Source organism: Stenella coeruleoalba, assembly GCF_951394435.1.
Source record: "Stenella coeruleoalba genome assembly, chromosome: 3".
In the NCBI taxonomy this organism is placed as follows: Eukaryota; Metazoa; Chordata; class Mammalia; order Artiodactyla; family Delphinidae; genus Stenella; species Stenella coeruleoalba.
Genome location: NC_137148.1, coordinates 117,816,755 through 117,841,921, shown reverse-complemented (window position 1 = coordinate 117,841,921; position 25,167 = coordinate 117,816,755). Strand labels below are relative to the sequence as shown.

Genomic DNA, 25,167 nt, shown 5'->3' with positions numbered 1-25,167 from the left:
ATATGGCTTGATCCATTGCTTCAGTATTTATTTCTTTTTCCATTTTCTGCTCGCTGTCTTCCCACTCTCTGCCGTAGTCTAGAAGCTGATTTCTACTTTTTCTTGTAATAACATTTTGATGTGTCTATCAGAGTGAGTGTTGTACAATTATTCTTGTTTTTATGGAGGTCATGCATGATCAATTAGGAAACAATCTGACATTTTCTGTTAACTGGTACCACACTTGCTTTTACAAAATTCTTTTCTTGCCATCCTCCCAGCCAGGTCTCGACAGGCATCTTAGAAGGATGGTTCTAAAGAAGTTCTCTGGAGTCAGTGAAGTAGCTGGGAAGCACTTCGAGACTGACTAGCCTGGAGAGGGTGGATGGAGGGCAGCTGATGAGAGGTCTCTCAGGCCCACACAGCAAAGATGGAGCTGTGAGGAACTAGAGGAAGTCCAGATCATGATGAAAGATGTTACAGCTGTGCAGCTATAACTCTTATTCAAGTTTGGTTGTTCTCTCACCATGGGGACCTGGAGTTGGTAGGGATTAGAGACGTGTGTAGGAAGAGGAATGGGATCTCAGGGAGATGTGAGAGCAGAGCTGGGCTTCGGATGGGTTTTGCAGAAGAGTGATCCAGTGCTCTATGGGCTCCTACTGGAGCCCAACAGTGCTGCCTCAAAGAAAAAGCACTGTTCTGAGGATCCCTTCTAGTCTTTGGGAATCATTCGGTCTGAACTTGCTTTTCTGTTGGTATGGGACAAATCTGCCTCCTAACATGAGGTTGGGAAGACTAGTTTTCAGGGAGTACAGAGGGTGTCTCCACTATAGAATATTTCCTCTGGGACTTTTCTTTCTGCATCTCTATTATCTATTTTTTATGTAGGTGATATAGGTAGTTCAGAAGTAAAGATGATATTTTTAAAAAGTCTTAATTCCCTTCCTAGTATTCATGCATCCCAACCTTCTCCCTCTCTGGCTGTGCCATGTAGCTTGTGGGATCTTAGTTCCCCAACCAGGGATTGAACCCGGGCCACAGCAGTGAAAGCACTGAGTCCTAACCACTGAACTGGACTGCCAGGGAACTCCCTAGAAGTAACCATTTTTATTAATTTCTTTTAGAGTTTTTGAAAAATGCAATTGTAGCAAATACTAATATAGATTCTTATCCTCCCTCCCCTTACCAAAAGTACTGTCTATACTGTTCTATACCTTGCTTCTATATCCTGGAGATTTTTCTTATTAGTACATAGAGATCTTTCTCATTAAAAAAAATTGTAAATTAAAAATTTTTTTTAGTTACCACTTTTATAATGAACAGTACGAAAAAACAGAAATACATATAGTAATGAAGTAATCTGTCCTTTTTTTGGAAACAGTCCCTGCAGTAACCCATTTGATCTGATTGCATTTTAGTGTGAACGTGTCCTTGTGTCCTCCCTGCTTTCCTCGCAAACTCTTTCATGTAACGACTAAACAGTTAGTTACCAACACCAACCCTAAATGTACAGCAATTCATACTAGAGCCTTACAGCCACTGTGGTATGGGGAAGAGAGACTTGAGAATTTCTGCTAAGGGGCCTTCCAGACCTCCAGCTACTTCCCTGGAGTAGGAGCCGAGCTTTGTGTCACTAGCACAGGGACACTACCCGTAAAAGGGTATGGCCTTCCTACTTAGTTTTTGTTCTGGAGATAATTGCTGTAGAACTTAATACCCTGTAACTATCCCATTTTATGACTCTGGTCCATCACCTTTGGAGCAACATGGAAGAATGCTCATGATACAGTGTTAGGTGGGAAAATGCAGGAAACAATTATATTCAACCCTTATTGCAATTGTGTTTTACAGAAAAAAATGCAGAAGTAAAAGTCTGAAAGGGAATATACCAGAATATTATAACAGATTTTGTTAGGGTGCTAGACTTCTTTTTCCTTCAACTTTTCTATACTGTGGTCTCTTAGTTTTATAATGGGAAAGACAAAAGGGTTAAGAAGGAAATTTGCTAGTGTCCAGAATGCTTGAAAAGGGGGTTTCTAGAGTATTTGGACCTAATAGATTAATTTCTGCAAGGCAGAGTGCTAATGCCCAGTTCTGTAGAGCAGGTAACAGCATCTTTTACTTCATTCTCCCTAATGATCCTAGCCTGCTTCTCTTTGAAAAGTCAGATTACAACTTAAAAAGCTATTTGTTCTCTTTTCCGCTACCCTGGGTAAGGGAGCCCCAGTTATACAACAAAAGGGCATTGGTAGCCCCATGTCTGCAAGATGGGATGGAATCATTCATCCCTCCTGATCCTTCAGCAATCCCAACTCTGTTCTTAAAGTCAGTGATATTTTCTCTTGGATCTATTAGATGAAAAGATAAGGCACTCTCCTGTCTGTCTGTGTGTGTGTTTAAATTTCCTCTTTGCAAGAAAAACTGCTAAAATCCTTCCAAGAAGAATGTCCCCCTTTTCCTGTTCTCCTTGCATTCCTGTTCTGCTTGCATTTTTCTTTTCAGCCACGGGGCGTGCGCAGTTGAGCCATTTTGGCTCAGATTCCAGATTGTGAGGTCAGAGACCAGGGATTGGAGGAGACTATCAGGTGACTTTCTGTAACAGTGATGATGGTCCAGCCCTCATCCCCACCCCTTCCCTCCCCCCTCCGCCCACCCTTTCCTGGCTTCCACCTTAGGAACAAAGAAAGGGAAAAAACAGCAGTGTGACGAAAACCAGCAGCTGCGTCTGCAGACTCAGGCTGGGGGCTGGGTGTTTATTCCATCTGTTCTCTTTGTTATTCTTTTACCCTGTTACTTCCCCTCCCAAAACCCAGAATAAAATGGAGGGTATTTCTAGGATTCTTTGTTACAGAGAATGGGTTAGAATTCTGCAGTTTACTCCGTGTTTAGGTTGGGGGCTGAGGGAGGTAGGCTGAGCAGAGATTAAAACTGTTCCCAGCACCTAGGAAAAGATGAACGTATTTTGTCTTCTCATTCCATTTTGTCCCAGAATTCCTATTTAATGTCAGATACAGTGACAGAGGCTTATCACCCATTCTTTCTAATTATTAAAACAATGCTCCCTAATAGGTATTATCTTCATTTTATAACTGACAGTTATGAAGTATAGAATAGTTAACATGTCCTTTGCTTACTGAGAGCTTATAGCAAGTAAATACCAAGCCAGGATTTGACCCCAGGTCTCTTGGGCTCAGAATCCAGCATTATTGAAGGGAGTGGCAAGAAGGCAGGAATGTCAGAAAAACCTGAGATGCTAGCTGCTGGGGACTGTCCTGGCACTGTGGCAGTGTTCTTTGCTTTTCACAAGTGACGAGTGTCCTGATTTCTTCAACAAGTAAATCTCAAGGGATAAAAGGAGATGGAAGGGAACATATACGTTAAAAGAGAGTCTAAAAATACGTCAACCCCTTATTCAGATCCTGATTCATTTTTTAAAGGAAGGAAAAGTCTTTATTCCCAGCGCCTTATTTTGATGCCTTTTCTCCTGCCCTCTCATGCACCTGTTCCCTTACATAAACCCGTCCTACCCTTTTGCTGACTTGCTTGGGGCAGTGCCTGTCCTTCTAGCCCCTACCCACCCACATCTCGGAAGCTGATCTCGTTGTTAGCACTCCCTTATTGAGTCACCATCCTGGGTGTGCTGGGAAAGTATCTGTGAGAAGCTCAATGACTGTATTGTCTGAATGAGCAAATGCTTGTGAAGTGCCCAGATTCTGAACGCTGCGTTTCTGCCACCCTTTCATACTTCTGTTTGCCCCCTTCTTGCTAACTCAGCATTTGGTTCTTGTAGATTTGGAATTCTGTCTGGCTTTGTTCTTGACCTTCAGATTTATCCATCTCTGCCACTTTGCTCCATCCTTCCTTACAGCTTGCACATCCATGATGGCCCAGTTTTGTTGGATTTAGCAGATAGGTATTTATTTTGGCCAAGAGGTCAGTGATAGAAATCTGGTTACCTTTGGGCAGGAATAACAGCTGTTCAACTGGCATGCGGTTTATCTGTTCCCCCACAGTTCCCACCGAGGTGTATACCTACAAGTGGCTTTGAGGTACTGAATTTTTCCCCCCGTGCATATTACAGCTATGGGGAGTATAAAGTAGGAATCCCCCACATGGGCTGCTTCTTACATTAGCACATGATAGGGCTCTCTTGCTCTGTCCCCTTCCCAGAATCAAAGAGTTAGTGTAGAGCTTAACAGACATGGTTTATTGTATGCTGGGTGGACTTGGTGATTCTATAGCTATGTTATCCTCACAGAAAGTTTGTTGTTATTTCCTAGAGGTCTAACTAAGTATTCTCGTCTTTCAGATATGCTAGGGAGACCTAGGCCTCTTCCACAAAGACCCTGTTTTTTTAGAGAGAACTGTAGTGGTACCAGAGTCCACTTTTTTTTTTTTTAACTTCCTATTATGATTCTGTGCTCATGTGTGTTGTATGTATTGCCATTATCTCACTTTATGGACATTGGATAAACTCACATGTTTGTGCTGCCTCATTTAAGTAGTGGAAACCGTTGGTGCCTTAGATCCACAGATTTTTCAACATATTTCTGCTTTTTCCATCTTTCTCCTGTGTTCTCTTTTAGTCATAAAGTATTTAGTTTACTCAAGGGAGCTGTAGCATAAGACTATGGAGGGTGTTCCCTGTAGAATAGGGACAAATGCCGCAGGCTTCATCCTGGGCAGAGCAAGTAGTGTGTGGTCCTGAGACAATAAGTGAGAATTAAGGATAGGTGGAGTTGTTTTATAGATCAGCCTGAATCTTTCATCCCTTCAAGTGTAACTGGCTTTAGAGCCAGTCTGTGTTCTCAGCAGTATTTCACCAAAGTCCTTTTTCCTATCCCGCTTAGTCACTCCCACCTGTGATTCTTAGGAACTTAGTTGCCAGGATGTCAGGCAACTCCCCACTCCTCCATTTCCTGTTTGTGGTCTTCATTGAGAGAAGCCTGCAGCAGGAATTCCCGGGGAAGTGATGGCTATAGCTGTGGGACTCCGGAGGCCATTAGCTCTTTCTTAAGTTGGGGAATACTGTGCTGAGATGGACCTCCCTTCCGTTCTGCAGGCTCTTAGAAACTGTTAATAATCATAACCGAAGTATAACTGGGACTCTGGCTGCTGTTGTGCCTTGACTCTGCTCTCTTTAGAAACGGAGAATTATTTTCTTTTCTTAGCCTCAATTTCTACCCTCTGAAATTTAGAGTTAAAACATAATTTTCAAGCTTCATGACAAAATTGCTTGGACTCTGTAGGATTGATTCTTTTGACATATGCAAAAATAGCAAAAAAAGAAAAATAGGGTCCGTGTGTTGGACAGCAGGGGGTGCCCTTTCCCTTCGCTTTATTGCCTGGCACTCCCTGCTGCATTCAGCCATTTTAGATAGATTGTTTTTGCTCCCAGCTAACTCCATTTTGTGTTTGTGACGCAGGAAAAAAAAATTCTGCAAGGGAGGAGCCTGGCTGGGGGAGGGAGTGAGACAGGCTGAGGCAGGGCTTCAGATCTTTACTCAGCACTTGTTCATCAGGGACTTACCTTGCTGCAGGCTGCCTGCATCCTGAGCAATAGATGCAGCAAGTCCCTGCCAGCTGAGCGAAGAACAGAGTGATGCCTGGCTACTGGACGCCTACTAACCGTGGCTGGGTGCTGGTTTTGAGACAGCATGCAGGACATCCCCTTTGCCTTATGAAGAATCTAAGCCTGGCTTCGGTGGTTTTTACCACAGAGATATTTAGGCTGGTATCCTCAATTAAAGAATCGGCTAAGAAGAAAAGATACCCTTTTCTCTGAGTTGTCGGAGAAGAATCAGATGCCCTAATGACTTCAGGGAAACAATACGAGTTAAAAAACAAACTTTTTATTTTTGAAAATGTAACCTCTCCCCACACACATATATAATACGTACATACATACACACACACGCACACACACACACATATGCGAAGAAAATAGTATGAATACCTGTCTCCATCACCCAGTTTCAAAACTTAACTCATGGCCAGTCTTGTTTCATGTACCTGCATCAGCCTCCTCTTCACCACCCCAGTTATTGTAAAGCATATATCATTTAATATCCTTAAGTAGTTGAGAATGTGTATGAAAAAATAAGGACTTTTGAAAAAAAGAGAATTGTATTATCACATCTGAAAAATTCTTTAATATCGCATATCCACTCAGTATTCTTAAAGTAGTATTTTTTTAAGTTTCTTCATCTGAATCAGAGCCACACACAGTCTATACATTACAGTTGGTTGATGTCTCTATAGGTTCCCTCTCTAGCTTGCCTTTGTCTCTTATTTTTTTATCTTGCAGTTTGTGTATAGACTTAATTTCTTAAGGAGAGAGGGTGGATCTCTCAGGTTGGGATTGAGAAGATTCAGAGCCAAACTTCTCTTCTTCACACAGCGGAGCCTCCCATCTTCAGGATTTCCCCAGAGGTGATGGGAGAGGAGGTGAAGGCACAGTGCTCTGCAGCCTTCAGAGGGAGAAGGGACTGGAGTCTTTTACTAGGAGAGTGGCTTGTTTCTCCTGACATGATAGCCTGTTACCTACCCAAAGTCTTTAGAAAAGTTTGCAGACTGCTCTCAACAGAGAACATGGTCAAAGTGGACCATGCTGTTTCCTGGGAATTAAAGGAGAGGTTTTAAGCTTTGGGACACCAAATTTACCTGTTCTTTAATAGCTGCATCTCTAGAGTGATTCCAGGTCCTCAGCTTTATCTCCCAAACCTTTCTTTTTACTTAATTGGCAGCCTTTCTCCCTGATCAGACTTAATTAGTTAGTAATACTTCATAGACTGTTCTGCAGGAAGAAAAAATATCATGTTGTGTGGGGAACGGGCACATGGGAAAATTCTTCCATGGCTTCGGGATTATAACATCCTCATGACCTTGTTGGAGATAACCCCAGGGACGGACCTGGATGCAGATGATGAGATGAAAGCTCTTGGTGTTCTTTTTCCCCTTTTGGAAATGGGTCAGTGACTCTGACTTTCAGCAGCCACAGCAGGCAGTCTATTCCCTTGCTTTGTGGGAGAGCACAGGTTACAGAAGGAAAGTTGCAGTAGTTGACTTCTTGGCAAGGCTGGCAGGGCAGTGGTAAAGTCTGGTCCTTGGAGACTAGGTTGGCCAACTGCCTAGTTTGGAAGCTGTAGTTCCCATTAACCAAAGTGCTAATTTTTAGGTTCTCTCTTCATGTTTAAACTTTTATGGTTAAATATAATAAAAATATAGAAAGTACATAAAACAGATGTGCAACTTAGTGAATTATTATAAGGTGAATACCCTTGAAATGTCACATGTCAGGAGATAGAAACTTTCCAGGAGACTCCTAGGAACATCCATGTGCCTCTTCTCCTCTAAAAGAAACCAAAATCCCGACTTAAGGTATGGTCTCCATTTTTTGAAAAAGCTTTATCACCCAAGTTTATATTCCTGAACACTATAGTTTAGTTCTACCCATGTTTTTTAATGTCTTCTTTTTTTTTCTTTAAATTTTATTTATTTATTTATTATCTTCGGCTGTGTTGGGTCTTTGTTGCTGTGCATGGGGTTTCTCTAGTTGCGGCGAGTGGGGGCTACTGTTCATTGCGGTGCACAGGCTTCTCATTGTGGTGGCTTCTCTTGTTGTGGAGCATGGGCTCTGGGTGCGTGGGCTTCATTAGTTGCGGCATGCGGGCTCAGTAGTTGTGGCTCACAGGCTCTAGAGCACAGGCTCAGTGGTTGTGGCACATGGGCTTAGTTGCTCCGCGGCATGTGGGATCTTCCTGGACCAGGGCTCGAACCCGTGTCCCCTGCATTGGCAGACGGATTCTTAACCACTGTGCCACCAGGGAAGCCCCTTAATGTCTTCTTTATGTCTTAAATCTATTGGCTTTTTCCTCTTTCTCTTTTTTTTCCCCCTTGCAGTTAATTTGTTGTAAAAAACTGTATCATTAGTCTGTGGAGTTTCCCATAATATCAACTTTGCGATTGTATTCGCAGTGTAGTGCGTAATTTCTGTCCTGTGTATTTGGTGTAAATTGGTAATTGGATCTAGAGGCTTAATCAGAACTAGGCTCCATTTGTTTGTCTTTCACCAAGACTTCTTCATAATAGGTGTTAGGTTCCTCTTCAGAAGGCACATAATATGTGGCTGTCCCCTCTGTGATGTTAGCAGCTGTTGATTCTCAATACATAGATCTGTTCATTCGTTACGATTGCAAAATGGTGCTATGCCAAACAAAAGGAATTCCTTATATATCCTAGATATAATTCCTTTGTCTTTCTCTGACTTTGTGGCTTTTCGCTTTTTTTAATAAATTTATTTATTTATTTTTGGCTGTATTTGGTCTTCATTGCTGCGCGCAGGCTTTCTCTAGTTGCGGCAAGCAGGGGCTGCTCTTCACTGTGGTGTGCAGGCTTCTCATGGCGATGCCTTCTCGTTGCAGAGCATGGGCTCTAGGCGCGTGGGCTTAAGTAGTTGTGACACGTGGGCTCAGTAGTTTGTGGCACGTGGGCTCAGTAGTTGTGGCTCACGGGCTTAGTTGCTCCACGGCATATGGGATCTTCCTGGACCAGGGCTTGAACCCGTGTCCCCTACATTGGCAGGCGGATTCTTAACCACTGAGCCATAAGGGAAACCTACTTTTTTTTTTTTTTAACAGTGTCTCAATATACACAGTGTCTTTATATAAAGTGCTTAGATTTACTAGTGTTTTCCTTTATGAGTAATGCGTCTGTGGCTTATTTAAGAAATCCTTTAGTCATCAAGATAATTAATCCTATAGCTTTTCCATTCACATTAAGGTTTTTAATTAATCTGTAGTTGATTTATTTGCATATGGGTACAATTGCTTTTTTTCATACGGACACTTAGTTCCAGTCCCATTTATTGGGAAGTCTGACATGCTCAGTCTGTTATATCAAGTGCTCTTTTACACCTGGGTCTGTTTTTTGGACTGTGCTCTCCTTCTTGTTGATCATTTTGTCTATCCCAATGCCGGTACCATACGATCTTGATTTATTACTGTTATAAAGTGTATTAATCTCCTATCTTTTGCTGCTTTTCCAAGAATGTCTTAGCTGTTCTTCTTTGTATTTCCATATCAATTTTAGAATCAGCTTGTCAACTTAAAAAAAGAACTCTGTTGGAATTTTTATTCTACTGACTCTATAAATCAGTCTGGGAAGAATTGGTATCTTGTTATCAAGTCTTTTAATCTATGGATCTTAAAATCTACATTCACTTATTTATCATTTTTAATGTTTTTCAGAAAAGCTATATTGTTTCTCCTAGAGGTCTTACACAACTTTTATGAAATTTATTCCTAGGTACTTCATATTTTTATATGATATTTAAAATTTCTTTATAGATTCTTTTGGATTTTTTAATACTGATAATCAGTATCTTCAGATGAGAGTGTTATTTCTTCTTTTCTAATGCTTAAGATTTTTTTCTTGCCTTACTGCACTGGCTCAGACCTCCAGCCAGTGTTGTTGAATGAAGTGGTAATGATGAATATTCTTCTCTTGCTCCTAATCTCAAAGACAAAGTTTTCAACATTTTACCTTTAAGCATGGTTTTTGCCTTCAACTTTTGGTAACTACTCTGTCGAATTAAGGAAGTTCTCTTGTATTCCTACTTTGCTGAGAGTATTTTTCATGAATGGGTACTGAATTTGATCAAATGCTTTTTTGTACTGTTAGAATTATCACATAATTTTTCTCCTTCAATCTGTAATTGTGGTGAAGCATAATAATTGGCTTCTCTTACACTAATCTTGCATTCCTAAAATAAATCCAATTTGGGCATTATATATTATCCTTTTTATTTTATATCGTTTAATTCAGTTTGTTGGTATTTCAAGAATTTTATGCTTATGAGTAAAAGTAACCTATGATTTTTTGTTCTTTTACATTTTGCTATTAAGATTATACTAGCCTCATAGTGTGACTTGAGGAATATTTCCATTTTCTGTACTGTGGAAGAATTTTTACATACAATTAGGGGAATTATTTACTCCTTGACTGTTTGAAATAATTGGCTGGTGAAGACATCTGGGTCTCCTAGGAAATACTGACTACCAATTTAATAGCTTTCATAGTTATAGGGACTGATCAGGTTTTCTCTTATTGAGTCAGTTTTGGTAAGTTACATTTTTCTAGAAATTTGTCCATTTCATCTAGATTCTCACATATATTTTGTATGAAATTATTTACTTTAATGCCTGAAGCATATTTATTCATTTCTGTTTTTGTTTTTGCTTTTGTTTTTTGTGGTGCTTGTTCCCGACGTTGGATGCCTAATTGCTCTCTCTCATTTTTAAATACTGATCAGTCTCACCAGAGGTTTTGTGAATTTACGAGTCTTAAAAAAAAAAAAAACTGTTGGCTTTGTTAATCTCTGTTATAGATCATTAATTTCTGCTTTTACCTGTATTTTCTTTTAAAATTTTTCTTTAGAGTTTATTTTACTGTTCTAATTCTAGTTTTTTTTTTCCTCTTTTTTTTTTTCCTGATTTCTTGAAATGAGTAGTTAACTCATTAGTTTTGGGTCTTTTTTTTTTTTTCCCGTATATGTGTTTGACACTAAGTTTCTGTTTTAGGTGTAGCCCCTAAGTTTTAATAGGCAGTGTATTAGCTTATTAAGGCTGCCATAGTGTTCCACGGACATGGTGGCTTAAAAAGCAGATATTTATTTCTCACAGGTCTGGAGGGTAGAAGTCATAGATTTAGGTGTCAGCAGGTCTGGTTTCTTCTGAGGCGTTTTCCCTTGGGCTGCATATGCTGCCTTCTTGCCATGTCTTCACATGGTCTTTTCCTACGTGCCTGCATTCCTGATGTCTCCTTGTCTGTCCAGATTTTTCTTCTTATAGGGACGCCAGTCAGATTGAGCAGGGTCCACCCTAAGAGCCTCCTTTTAACTTAATCACCTCTTCAAAGACCCTGTCTCCAAATACAGCCATATTCTGAAGCACCAGGTGGTGGGGGGTGCAGGCAGGGGGCCGTGGGGCGTGTTAGGGCTTCAACATATGAATTTGGGAGGAACACAACTCGGTCCATAACAGGAAGCATTTTTATTATTCAGTCCAATAAATTTTGATTTTCATTATAATTTCTTTTCATGGGTTATTTAGAAGTGCTTTATTTCTAGATATATGGAATGTATTAATTTCCTATTGCTGCTATAACAGATTACCACAAATTTAGTGACTTAACGGGAATATAAATTTATTTGGAGTCCACAGTCCTAATATCAAGGTTTTGACAGAGCTGTGTTTCCTTTGGAGGCTTTAGGGGAGAATCCGTTTCCTTGCCTTTTCCAGCTTCTAGAGGCTGCCTGCATTCCTTGGCTTGGGGCCCCTTCTCCATCTTCAAAGTTAGCATCATAGTATCTTCATATCTCTATCTCTGTCTCTCTTTCTCTCCTCTGCTTCTGTCATCATGTCTCTTGTCTTGCTGTGACCCTCCTACCTCCTTATAAGGATCCTTGTAATTACATGGGATCGATCAACCAGGTAATCCAGAATAATCCTCCCATCTCAAGATCAACTTTACCACACCTGCAATGTACTTTTTGTATGTAAAGTTGAATTAGGATGTGGATATCTTTGGGGAAACATTATTCTGTCTACCAGTGTGAGTTCTCAGGATTTTTTTAAATGTCTTATTAATTTCTAGCTAGTTGTGTTTTGGTCAGTGCTCTTGTTTTTTGTTTTTTTGGGGTTTTTGCTTTTTGCTTTCCTTTTCTTTTATATATGAAATCAGCAAGCCACAAAGAAAAAAAGATTTTAAAAAAAGAGAAGAGATGGGGGGAACAAAAAGGAAAGTAATTGCTGAGGTGATTTCGTACCTTGAGGTAGTTTACTTCGCGCACTTTACCTGATGGACTCCACCCACATGTCATGGTTGTCTGGTTGTTATTGTTGCAATGTCAGAAGAAGGTTAGTCCAAACATGGGCTCTTCCACATGCAGAGAGGGCTTCCTCCCTTCCCAGCATACTTGATAGCATTGTCCAAGGTAGCTAAAGTGCACCACCTGGCTAATATGCACTGACAATCAATACTTTAGGTCACTGCTCTTGTGATTTCAGTCTTAAGAAATTTGTGGAGTTTTCCTTTATGACTCTGAATATTGTTAAATATTATAAATGTTCTATGTGCACTTGAAATTCATGTATTTGTTCTTCAGTTGCATGAAGTGTTGTATATATCTCCATTAGGTCCTGTTGGTTAATTGTGTGGCTTAAATTTTCTGTATCTTTACTTTTTGTTTGCTTGTTTTATCAGTTACTTAGAGAAATGGTTGAAACATCCCACTTTGTGGATTTAGCATTGTAATTCTGTCAGTTTTTGCTTTATATTTCTTCTTTTAATTTTTTATATCAACTTTTTATATCAATTTCAGACTTACAGAAAAGTTGCTAGAATAAAGCAAAAAATTTCCTGCACATACTTTACCACATTCCTGAGATGTTAACATTTTACCACATTTGCCTTACCCTTCTGTGTGTGTGTTACTATATTTTTCTGAAGCATACAGATCAGTTGCCTCTTTATCCTTTGGTGTGCATGTGCTAATAGTAGATCCATAGCCACATATCAAAATTAGGAAATTAACATTAATGTAATAATATTATTTAACCTGACCTTTAGATTTTGCCAATTGTCACAGTGACATCCTTTGCAGAAAAAATACTGGATCATGCATTGCATTCAGTTGTCCCTTAGTATTCTTTAATTGGGAATAATTTCTATTATGGTCACCTGCAAAGGCATATGGACCCCTACTCAAAATTTGGTTTGGATGTCAAGAATGATGATGCCCCACACACACCAAGAGGGTATGAAAAGGTTTATTAACTTAAATGATTGAGGTCTCTGGGAAGAGGAGAATAGTCCTCTCAAGCAGGTTTGAAATGCCTTGAAAGGGCAAGACAAGGAGACTGGCCTAAGTTTTTATTGTGTTTAGGGTAGGGTCAGGCTTAGAGTTCCTGCACAAGGACCTTGCATAGTCTGAATCTCCACTGGCACCAAGGAAGGGAGCACTGAGGCCTCTGTGTTCCTTTGCCCAGATGTGAGGCACAAGGTGAAGTGGGAGAGGTGAGGCTTAACAGCTGTCAACCGTTAAACCAAAAATGGAGTCAGACTCCTCATTGTAGTTCCTTGGTCTTTATCTTTTAATATCTTGGCATTTTTTTAAAGAGTGTAGACCAGTTAGTTTGTAGAATGTCCCTCAGTATGGATTTGCCTAATGTATCCTCATGATTAGATTAAGCTTATCCTTTTTTGGTGCTTTATATATCTTAATACATAAATATGTGTTGTTATCAGGTGCATACAAACTCAAAATTCTTATATTTTCCTGACAAACTAAAACTTTTATTGTTACAGTGTGTCCCTATTTATCTTTGTAATGCTTTTTGTTGCCTGGAAAACTGATAATATTAATGTACCTTCATCATCTACATTGTTGGTCTTAAGTGGAGCGTATAGTCTGTCTGCACTTAACATAATTACTGAAATATTTGGATTTAAATCTACCATCTTATTTTGTGTTTTCTACTGGTTCTATCTGTTCTATGTAATATGTTGATTTCATTCTGTTCAAAATATTTTCTAATTTCTTTTGTGATTTCTTCACTGACTCCAGAGTTATTTGGATATTTATTCAGTATCCAAATAATTGGGAACTTTGTAGTTATCCTTTTACTGATTTCCAACTTAATGCAATGCTAGTGTGATCAGAGAAAATACTTTGAATGATTTCTATCCTTTGAAATTTGTTGGTTTGCCCAGCATATGGTAAATTTTGGTAAATGTGCTGTGTGTGTGTGGAAAAAAAGGTGTAATTTGTCACTGTTGGATGCATTGTTCTAATGTGTCAATTAGGTCAAGTTTGTTAGATGTGTTCATATTTTCTATATCCCTTCCAAGTTTTTGTCTGCTTGTTTTATTAGTTACTGTACAAAGGGTGTTAATTCTTCCGCTGTAGTTATGGATTTACCCTTTTCTTTTAGTTCAATTTTTACTTTATATATTTTGAAACTAAATTATTGGATGTATTTAGATTTAGAATGATCATATTTTCCTTGTGGATCGACCCTTTATCACTATGAAATGTGTCTATTCAAGGCAGTAGCATTATTACAGATAAAATCTTTATCTGATATTAGTACAGCTACATCAGCTTTCTTTTGGTTAGTATATTTTTTTCCACTATTTTGTCCTAAGACTTCTGTGTCTTTATTTAAGGTGTGTCCCTTGTAAGCAGTATATATTTAATGTGTGTGTTTTGTAAATCCAGTCTGATGATCTTAGTCTTTTCATTGCAAAGTATTTAATCCACCTGAATTGATATATACCAAATTGCTCTTTGTTTTCTGTTTGATTTTTCCAATTTACATCCTTTTTTTCTGTTCTTCTTACTGATTCATTTAAAACTTTATTATTTCACATTTCCCCTATTCTTAGTTACACGTTTTTTTTTTTACTATCCTTTTAGTGTATACCTTAGAAATTACAACATGCATGCTTGACTTATTACAACCTAATAAATATTAGAACTTTTACCACCTTCCAGGTAATGTTAGAACTTTACAATATTTTAACTCTATGTACTACACATCTTTTGAGTCATGGATTTCATGCATTTTAATTCTACATATTTTTTAAACCCTATAAACATTTTTACTCTTATGATATCAGTATTCACTTAAAAACTCCTTTCTAGTGTTGTTCCTTCCTACCTGCATTTCTGTATTTCCTTTTGGGATACTTTATTTTCTGCTTGAATAAATAAATACCCCCTTTACTATTTATTTTAGTTCAGGTCTACTTGTAATGAATTCTCTGTTTTTGTCTGGATATATCTTTATTTCACTTACTTTTTTTTTTTTGCGATACGCGGGCCTTTCTCTCTCTCACTGTTGTGACCTCTCCTGTTGCGGAGCACAGGCTCCGGACGCGCAGGCTCAGCAGCCATGGCTCACGGGCCCAGTCGCTCCGCGGCATGTGGGATCCTCCCGGACCGGGGCACGAACCCGTGTCCCTTGCATCGGAAAGCAGACTCTCAACCACTGCGCCACCAGGGAAGCCCCATCACTTACATTTTTGAAGGATATTTTTTGTTTTCCCTTAAGAAACAAACAAACCAACCAAACCCTCCACTGTCAGTGTTACTGTTATTCATTTGAAGATACGTTCCACCTCCTGCTACTTTGAGAATTTATTTTTTACTCTGGCTTTTAGCAGTTTTACTGTGATAATGTGCTATGGTGTGGTTTTCTTTGTATTCATACTTGGGGTTCTCTGAGCTTTTGATTCTGTGTGTTGAAGTCTTCATCACTTTTAGAACAAATATTTTCTCTTCAAATACTGCTCCTGTCTAGTTTTTCTTGTTTTTTGTTTTAATTATTGGCATTTTATTTTGCTTTCAAATTCAGTGCCAGTGAATATCACATTTAGCAGTCCGTTTTACGTGTGTGTGTCATGGGGCTTTTTTGTTTTTGCTTTGTTATTTTTAATATTTTACTTTCCCTGAGTACCTGTCTAAGGCTTCTGTTTGAGACTGAAATCCTGGGACTTTTCCCATGCTCCAAGTCACATTTCTCCCCCTTCTCCAGCCGTCAGCTCTATTCTGGTATATTTAATATACAAAAAATTGCACATACTTAATGTATACATTTTGATGAGTTTGGACATATGCATATACCTGTGATACCATCACAGCAATCAAGGTAGTAAACATATCCATCACCTCCAAAAGATTTCTGAAGTCCCCTTGTTTTCATTTTCATTTTTGTTGGAAGAACACTTAACATGAGATCTGTCTTCTTAATGAGTTTTTACATGTACAGCACCATATTGTTAATTGCTCTGTCCAATTTTTTCTTCTCTTTCTGGGCCTCCAATTACACACGTCCCTTGCACTCTTTTTGGTACTTTCCGTCTTTTAACTCTCTGCTGTAGTTTGTATCTTTTTTTTTTTTTTGCGGTACACAGGCCTCTCACTGTGTGGCCTCTCCCATTGTGGAGCACAGGCTCCAGACGCGCAGGCTCAGCGGCCATGGCTCACGGGCCTAGCCGCTCCGCAGCATGTGGGATCCTCCCGGACCGGGGCACGAACCCGTGTCCCCTACATTGGCAGGCAGACTCTCAACCACTGCGCCACCAGGGAAGCCCTGTAGTTTGTATCTTTTTTATTGATCTGTCTTGCAATTCAGTAACTTCTATTTTGTCTCTAGTTAAACCCATCTATAGAGCTCTTAATTTCATTTAGTTCTAGAACGTCCATTTATTTTTTTTAATAAATTCTAGTTCTCTGGTAAACTTCTCCATCTTCATCTATTTTTATTTTTCTCTCAATATTCTTGAACATGTTAGCTGTCATTACTTTAAAGCTCCAATGTCTGGATCATGCATAAGTCTGTTCCTATTGTGTTTTCCTCTCTAGGCAGATAAGTGTGTGGGCTGGTCACCTTCATGCAGTCAGGGAGTGAGCTACGCCAAGGTTTGGTTGTGGTTTTGGAAAGGCTTGATCTACCTCTGGTTCACCCTCTTCCTAGAGTGTAGGCTTTCTAGGGCTCCCAAGTGCAAGCCTGTTGTGATCACTTTTATCTCTGAGGATGTAGCCTTTTGGGTTCCCAGCTAAACAGGAGAGAGTCTCATATGAGATTCCCCACATTAGGCAGAAACTGGATCTTGATCCCTGTGTACCCTTGCTGCACAAAGCCCTCAAACTGATATTGGAACAATGCTCCAGTGTTTTGCTCACTGTTTCTCTGGAGCAATTCATCATCTTCTCAGCTCTTCTGTGCTTCAAGGTGATTTTTTAAAATACCATACCAGCATTTTTAGATGTTTTTCCATGGGAGACTTGACCCCCAATACTGGAAATGGAAATTTTCATTTCTTTTCATATATTTTATGATGATTTTCACACTGAAAAACAAAAATTTTATGTACTCAAATCAGTCTGTCTTTTCCTTTATACCATCTTTATTTTGTGTTATTCTTAGGAAAGTTTTCATTTATTCAAAATAATACTGTATTTTGGTTTTTAACATTTAGCTGTTTAATGTATCTGGAGTTTATTTTTGTGAATAGTGTAAAGTTAGGATCTAACTATTTTCCTTTAACATGGAGAGCCAGTTGTTCCAACACTATTGATTAGATCAGGAGTCAGAAAACTATGACCAACCCATTTTTGTTAATAAAGTTTTATTGGAACGTGGCCATGCCCATTTGATTACATATTGGCTCTGACTTCTTTAATATTATACCAGCAGAGTTGAGTAGTTCCAACAGAAACTGTGTGGCCCACAGAATCGTATATTTACTTTCGGGTCATTTAAGAAAGTTTACCAACTCCTGTGTTAGACTATACTTTTTTAAATTAATCTGAGTTTTTACTTTAGCATATAAATGTGTTTCGTATCTATTTCTAGAATCTCTTCTATTTATTATTAAGAACTTCATTTGTTCTTCTTTCATTATCACTCTTAGAGTTACTATAGCTTTATACTAATACGTTTTATCGGCCTTGAAGATACAGTGTGTTTAGGCAGGTTTATTGAGGCATAATTTGCATACAGTAAGATTTACCCTTTTTATGTGTACATTTCTGTGAATTTTGACAAATGTATACAGCCATGTAAAGATAGAGAACATTTTCATCACTCTTAAAGTTTCCTCCTCCCCATTTGTCCATCGCCTCTCCTCACCACTAGGCCCTGGCAGGGGCTGATATGTTTTCTTGTCCCTACAGTTTCTTTTTCGGAATGTCATATAAATGGAATCATACACTGAGGAGTCTTTGAAGTCTGGATTCTTTCACCAAGCATCATGTGTTTGAGATCTGTCCATGTTGTTTGCATGCGTGGTCATTCCTTTTTATTGCTGAGTAGTATTTCCATGTGTCCATTCACCGGTTGATGGACATTTGGGTTGAATCCAGTTTTGGGCATTTATGAATAAAGCCAATAGAAACATTTGCATACAAGATATTGTCTGGACATACATGTTTTTCTTTTTCTTGGACAGATACCTAGGAATGGGATTGTTGGGTCATATGTTACAATAAATGTATGTTTAACTGTATAAGGAACTGCCAAACTGTTTTCACTTTACTTTCGAAAGTAGCTGTACCATTTTTTTCATTTCCACCATCAGTGTACGAGAGTTGCAGGTGCTTTGCATCCTCACCGGCACTTAGTATCATCAGTTTTGTTTTTCCATTTTAGTGATTCTAGTGGGTTGGGCATTATAGTTTTAATTCCTAATTAATTTAATTCTTAGTTCGTATTCCTAATGACTTAATGATGTTGAGCATCCTTCTCTGTGCTTATGTACCATCTGTGTATCTTCTCGGTGAAGTGTCCAAATGTCTTTTGCCTGTTTTAAAAAATTGGGTGGTTTGTTTTCTTATGGTTGACTCATGAGACTTTTTTTATATGTTCTGAACACTAGTCCTTTATCAAAAATGTGTTTTGCAGGCATTTTTCTCCCAGTGTGTGGCTTGTCTTTTTATTTCTTAACAGTGTCTCTGAAGAATAAAACTTTTAAATTTTTATAGAGTCCACTTTATCATTTTTTTCTTTATGTTTTTTGTTATCTTCTATTGCCGTGAACAAATTACCACAAACTTAGCAGTTTAAAACAGCATAGATTTATTGTCTCACAGTTTGCATGGGTCTGGAATTCAAGTTAGCTAGATCCTCTGCTCATGGTCACACCAAACTGAAGTCAAGGTTCTGGCTGGGCCGCATTGCCTTCTGGAGCTCAGTGTCCTTTGCCACGCTCATGTGGTATTTGGCTGAATCCAGTTCCGTATAATTGTAGGACACAGGTTCCTCTTTTCTGGCTGGTCATCAGCCAGTGGCTGTTCTCAGCTACTGGAGGCTGCCCACCATTTCCTGCCACATGGCCTTCTCCACAACATGGCGGTTGCTTCTTCAAGAAAAACAAGAGAGCATCTGCTTCAGTTTCAAATCTCTCTGACTTCTCTTGTCTCTGAGCTCTAAACCCTTGTTTAAAAGGGCTCACCAGGGCTTCCCTGGTGGTGCAGTGGTTGAGAGTCCGCCTGCCGATGCAGGGGACACAGGTTCGTGCCCTGGTCCGGGAAGATCCCACATGCCACGGAGTGGCTGTGCCCGTGAGCCATGGCCGCTGAGCCTGCGCGTCCAGAGCCTGTTGCTCCGCAACGGGAGAGGCCACAACAGTGAGAGGCCCATGTACCGCAAAAAAACAAAAACAAAAACAAACAAAAAAAACAAAACAAAAAAAAGCTTGACAGAATAAGTCAAGCCCACTCACATTCAAGGGAGAGGATTATACAGGGTATGTGCACTAGGAGGGAAACTCCTAGTTTCCTAGAACTCCAAGAAAATCCCAGGATGCCAACTTAGGATTCTTCCTACCACATGGTTTGTACTTTTTTATTTCTGAGAGATCTTTGCCTACTCCAAAGTGGTGAAAATTTTTCTGATGTCTTTTTGGCTGTGCTGCATAGCCTGTAAGAGCTTAGTTCCCTGACTAGGGATTGAACCTGGGCCATGGCAGTGAAAGTACCAAGTCCTAACCACTGGACCACCAGGGAATTCCATATGATTTCTTTTAGAAGGTTAATAGTTTTAGGGTTTCTATCTAGACCTGTGGTTCATTGTATGCATGTATGTGTTTATTTATGTATTAAGACAAATTCACCCTTAATGTGTACAATTCCATGGTCTTTTGTATATCACAAAGTGGTGCAGCCACTGAATTAATTCTAGAACGTTCTCATTACACACAAAAGAAACCCTCAGTTCATTAGCAGTCACTCTCCACTTCTTTTTCCCACAACTTGGCAACCACTGATCTACTTTCTGTCTCTGAATTTGCCTATCCTAGATGTCTTGTAGCCGTGTACTCATACAATATGTACACTACTGTGTCTGACTTTTTCACTAATCCTGATGTCTGCAAGGTTCACCCATGTTTTAGCATGTATTAGCACTTCATTCCTTTTTATGGCCGAATACTACTCTACTGTATAGATATACCACATTTTGTCTTTCCATTTGTCAGTTGGTGGACATTGGGTTGTTTCTATGTTTTGGCTATTATGAATAATGCTGCTGTGAATATTCTCTCTTTTTCTTTTTTAACTGAACTGTTTGAGATAAAGTACCAACTTCATGGCCCTTTACCCCTAAGTTCTTCTGCATGCCTTTCCCAAGTATAAGGACTTTCTTTTTCGTAACTACAGTGTAATTATCACATTTAGGAAATTTATCATTGATATAATACTGTTATTTAATATACAATCCATATTCAAATTTCACTGATTTAATTAGTGATTTTAAATATCTTAAACAGATGTTTAAAAATTACAGATTCTTTTATTAAGGTGAAATTCACCTATCATAAAATTAACCATTTAAAGTGGATAATTTGGTGGCATTCATAAAATGAAGTAGAAAGTATTTTTTTTTCCTTTTTTATTTTTTGGAGGAGATTGGCATTAATTTTTCTTGAAATGTTTGGTAGAATTCTCTAGTGAAACCTTTTGGCCAGGAGATTTTCTGTTCAGGAGACTTTTAGTTATGAATTCAGTTTTTTAAATGATTTCAGTAATACTCAAGTTATCTGTTTCATCTTGGTTGAGTTTCAGTAGTTTGTGGGTTTTGAGGAATTGGTCCATTTTTTGGTAAATTGTTCAGTTTATGAGTACTAAGTTGTTTGTATTATTCCCTTGTTATCCTTTTGATGGCTGCAGGACCTAAAGTGATATTGTTTCATTCCTGATGTTGGAGAGATAGGTCTTCTCTCTTTTTATCTTTGTCAGTATTTCTAGAGGTGTATCTATTTTATTAATTTATTTTTTAAACCAGCTTTTTGCGTCGTTGATTTTTTTTTTCCTGTTGTTTTCATTGTTACTGATTTCTGTTCTTTTATATTTCCTTCCTTCTGCTTGCTTTGGGTTTCTTTTTTTTCTTCTTTTTCTACTTTGTTGAAGTAGGAAATTAGATTACTGATTTGAGCTCTTTCTTCTTTTCTAATATAAACTTAGCACTGTCAGTTTCCCTCTCAGCATTGCTTCAGCTATGCCCCATATATTTTGATATGTTGTACTTTCATTTTCATTCATTTCTAATGTATTTTTCAAATTTATTGTGAGATTTCCTCTTTGACCCACAAATTATTTAGAAGTGGTTCTTTAGTTTCCAAGTGTTTGGATGTTTTCCTGTTATCTTTCTGTTATTGATTTACAGTTTGATTCCATTATGGTCAGAGAACATGCTCTATGATTTTAATCCTTTAAATTTGTTGAGGTTTATTTTATGGCCCAGGTGGATATTTTTCTTGGTGGATATTCAGTGAGCACTTTAAAAAAATTTATTCTGCTCTTGTTGGATGAAGTGTTCTATATATGTATATATCAATTAGACCCTGTTGATTGATTTTACTGTTCACTTCTATATCCTTGTTGATTTTTTGTATAGAGTTCCACCCATTACTGAGATAGGGTATCAATGCCTTGAAGTATTATTGTGGCTTGGCTATGCTGGTTTCCTCATTTCATCTCTATCAGTTTTTGTTTCTTATATTTAAGGCTCTGTTGTTTGGTGCATACACATTTAGAATTGTTATGTCTTCCTGGTGGATTGATCCTTTAATCATCATGTAATGTCCCTCCTTGTTTCCAGCTATTTTCTTTGCTCTGAAGTCTACTCACTGGATAGAATATAGCCACTCTTAATGTTTGCATGGTATATCTGTTTTCAGCCTTTTACATTCAGCCTTTGTGTTTGAAGAAAGTTTCTTACAGACGGCATATTGTTCGGTCTTTTGTTAATGCATTCTGCCATATTTTGTGTAGGTCTCAGCCTACTAATGCTGTTGCCTGGGAATGCCTGGGGGCACTTACCTGGGCCAGTGTTGTGGCTGGACCAGCCCTTGTGGTTCTTATTAGGATTGCAAGATGCACCTCAGCAACAAGCATCAGAGAACAAGCAAGGTTTTATTGCTCACAGGTCCTGACATGACATGTCTCAGGCCACACATTGAGGTCACAGGAAGAGAGATGGGTAGGGGGCTCTAGGTCATCCCTGGGCTTCTTCCTTTATTGGGGTTGAGGGTGAGGTGCCTAGGGTTTCATGGGTTCACTCTTTATTGGTGAATTTAAAACATGAGAGTGGGAATTAAAGTGCACAAAAGGAAAAGCAGGGTCACTCTAATGATCAGTTATGTAGGTCACCCACGGCTTTCTAAAAGGGGAACTTCATGGATGGTGGCCTGGTTCTTTATCTAGTTGTGTAGCTGGCAATATGTTTATTCAAGATGGATGTCTTTGGAGTGGATGCCTCAGCAATCAAAAGCTTATTATCAGGTACTTATATTACGATTTTAAAAAAAACAAACTGTCAGGTACTTACACTACAGCCAATCTCAGTTAGTTGGTATATTTAGACTGTTTATATTAAAGGTAACTACTGATATTTTAGGGCTTAAGTCTGCCACTGTGTTGTTTTCTGTATGCTTCCTCCTTTTCTCTTTTCTTACTTTTCTGTGTGTTTTTTTGAACATTTTTTATTCCATTTTAATTTATTTATAATGCCTGAGTATATCACTTTATACAGTTTGCTTAGGTGTTGCTCTAGGTATTACATTATACACACATAACTTTTCCCAGTCTAACGATATCAGTGTTTTACCAGTCCATGTGAAGTGTAGAAACGGTATTTCCATTTAGGTCCCTTTACCTTCCCCAATTTTTAAATATAATAGTATTTCCTCCACATGGGGCTACTCCGTTTTGGTGAAAGTGGAAGCCCATATGCTTGTCTTTTATCTGTCACCTTTACTGAATTATTCATTAGTAGTTCTTCATTACTTCTAGTAGTTGTCTTGAATTCTACATATAGTTATATCTTCCACAGAAATGACATTTTCATCCCTTTCTTTCTTGTATTTATACTTTTCATTTATTTTTATTTTATTGCCAGGCAAAAAGTTGAATCTGTTTTTTTTATTTTTCAACATCAGCAGTGACTCTGTATCTTTTCACTTTATCTATATAAAATGAGAGATTTACTTGTACTTTGCCCCTCTGCTTCTAAGGTTTTGTGATACAGTCTGGATGTTTTAAGTCTAAATTTTTATCTGACTACCCATGGTTTTCTTTTTTTTTTTTTTTCCTGTGGTATGCGGGCCTCTCACTGTTGTGGCCTCTCCCGTTGTGGAGCACAGGCTCCGGACGCGGAGGCTCAGCGGCCATTGGTCACGGGCCCAGCCGCTCTGCGGCACGTGGGATCTTCCCGGACCGGGGCACGACCTGTGTCCCCTGCATCGGCAGGCGGACTCTCAACCACTGCGCCACCAGGGAAGCCCTTCATTTTTCTATATGATCTGTCTTTAGGGCCTCTCTGACTTCAGCTCCAGCTCTCCCCCTCATTCCATCTACTCCACCAATAATGACCTTTTTACTTTTCCTTTAGCACATCAGGGCCTGCTTCTGTCTCAGGCCTTTGCATTTGTTGTTCTCTCTGCCTGAATTGCTTAGCTTTCTCACCTTCTAAAAGGTCTTTACTGTCATGTCACATTCTCACTAAGACCTTCCCTGGTCATCCCACTAAAGTTATAATCCGTCCCCTCATCAAATCCCCCAGTTCTCTTCCTTACTTGGTTTTCTTTTCATAGCACTTATGACCATCTAATATACTATTTTATCTATTAGCTGGTTTATTGTCTACTTCTCTTCAGATTTTCATTCCTGATGTTGGAGAGATAGGCAAATTTAATTAGAATATAAGTTCCATGAAGGCAGGAGTTTTTCTCTATTTTTCTATTTCTATTTTCTATTTTGTTTTATTCCTGGCACCCAGAACAGAGCCTGGCACACGCAGGTACTCAATAAGTCTTTATTTAAATAACTAATCTTCATCTATTTAGCATTTTCCTTCTTCAAGTTAGAACTCTCAGGCCAAAGGATGTGTTTTTTTATTAATAGTTCTTTGTACCTTTTGCCATATGACTTTCTTTTTTGTTCGCTTTCTTATTTATTTATACCAGGTAATACTTTTCATATGGTTTAAAATTCAACCAGTATAACAGGGTTTGTGTTGAAGAGTATTCCTCCCTCTTCCATAGTCGAGCACCCCATTCCTCTCCTCAAAAGCAACTAGCTTGGTCACTTTCTTGATACTTCTTAAAGAGATAGTCCCATAAGCTTTTCTGAAAAGTTGACAAAATATTTTACAATTGTCTGTCCAGAACAGTTCCTGTTTCTCTTTCTATCTGCTGCTGAATCCTTCTCAATAGGCAGTGTAAATCATTTTTGAGAGGATGTTACTGTCATGCTAGGTGCTGAGGGAGTGATATAGTGAAGAATTATTTTGCCCATGCTCTTGAAGTTCAAAATCCAAATGGGGTGGGAAGGTATCCACACTTACAAAGTAACACAGGATTTAGAAAGATCAAGATGATATATATGAAATGTCATGAACATTGAATTATTAATTGTTGAATGAAATCTAAGTGACAGATACCACGAAAATTAGTTCATCAAAGCAGAGAGTGACTACATTTATCAGAGAAGAATACATTGGTTTTGGATAATCTGAGAAGAGTGTAGAAGGAAAGGAGTATATTATACCTTCTGTGTGTGTACCAACATGATATTTATATACTAGGAATATATTTTTATGCCATGAGATTTTTCGAAGAGGAATAACAAAGTCCTCATCTTGTAGAGGAGAGATTATATGTGATTATGACAAAGTCAGTGAGAGGACTTGCTGTAAAAAAGTATCACATTCAGTGGGGATTCAGAGAGAGATCATAACCATTTGGGGATCAAGAAAATGTTTATAGGGAATTCATAATCAAGACAGAGCTTGAAAGATAAGTAATAATAAGCACAAAAGGATAACACAGTGGAAGACTCTAGTACAGGGGTTGGCAAACTATAGTCCTTAGACCTGTTAGTTAGTCCTTAGACCTGTTAGTCCTATAGACAACCTGTTTTTGTAAGTAAAGTTTCATTGGAACATAGTCATGCTCATTGGTTTATGTATTGTCTGTGACAGCTTTCACTCTGTAGTGGCAGAGTTGAGCAGTTGAGACAGACCACATAGTCTGCAAAGCCTAAAATATTTACTATTTGGTCCTTTACAGAAAGAAAATTTGCTGTTCCCTACAAGTAGATAGGCTATGGGTGGGAGAGTATTA

At 38.6% G+C, this 25,167-nt stretch overlaps 1 protein-coding gene across 1 annotated transcript in view; it reads left to right on the top strand.

The window, feature by feature from the left end:
• The window catches only part of DIAPH1 (diaphanous related formin 1), a 97,465-nt gene that overhangs the window by 54,400 nt on the left and 17,898 nt on the right, over positions 1 to 25,167 (top strand). The gene's annotated exons all lie outside the window — the stretch shown is intronic.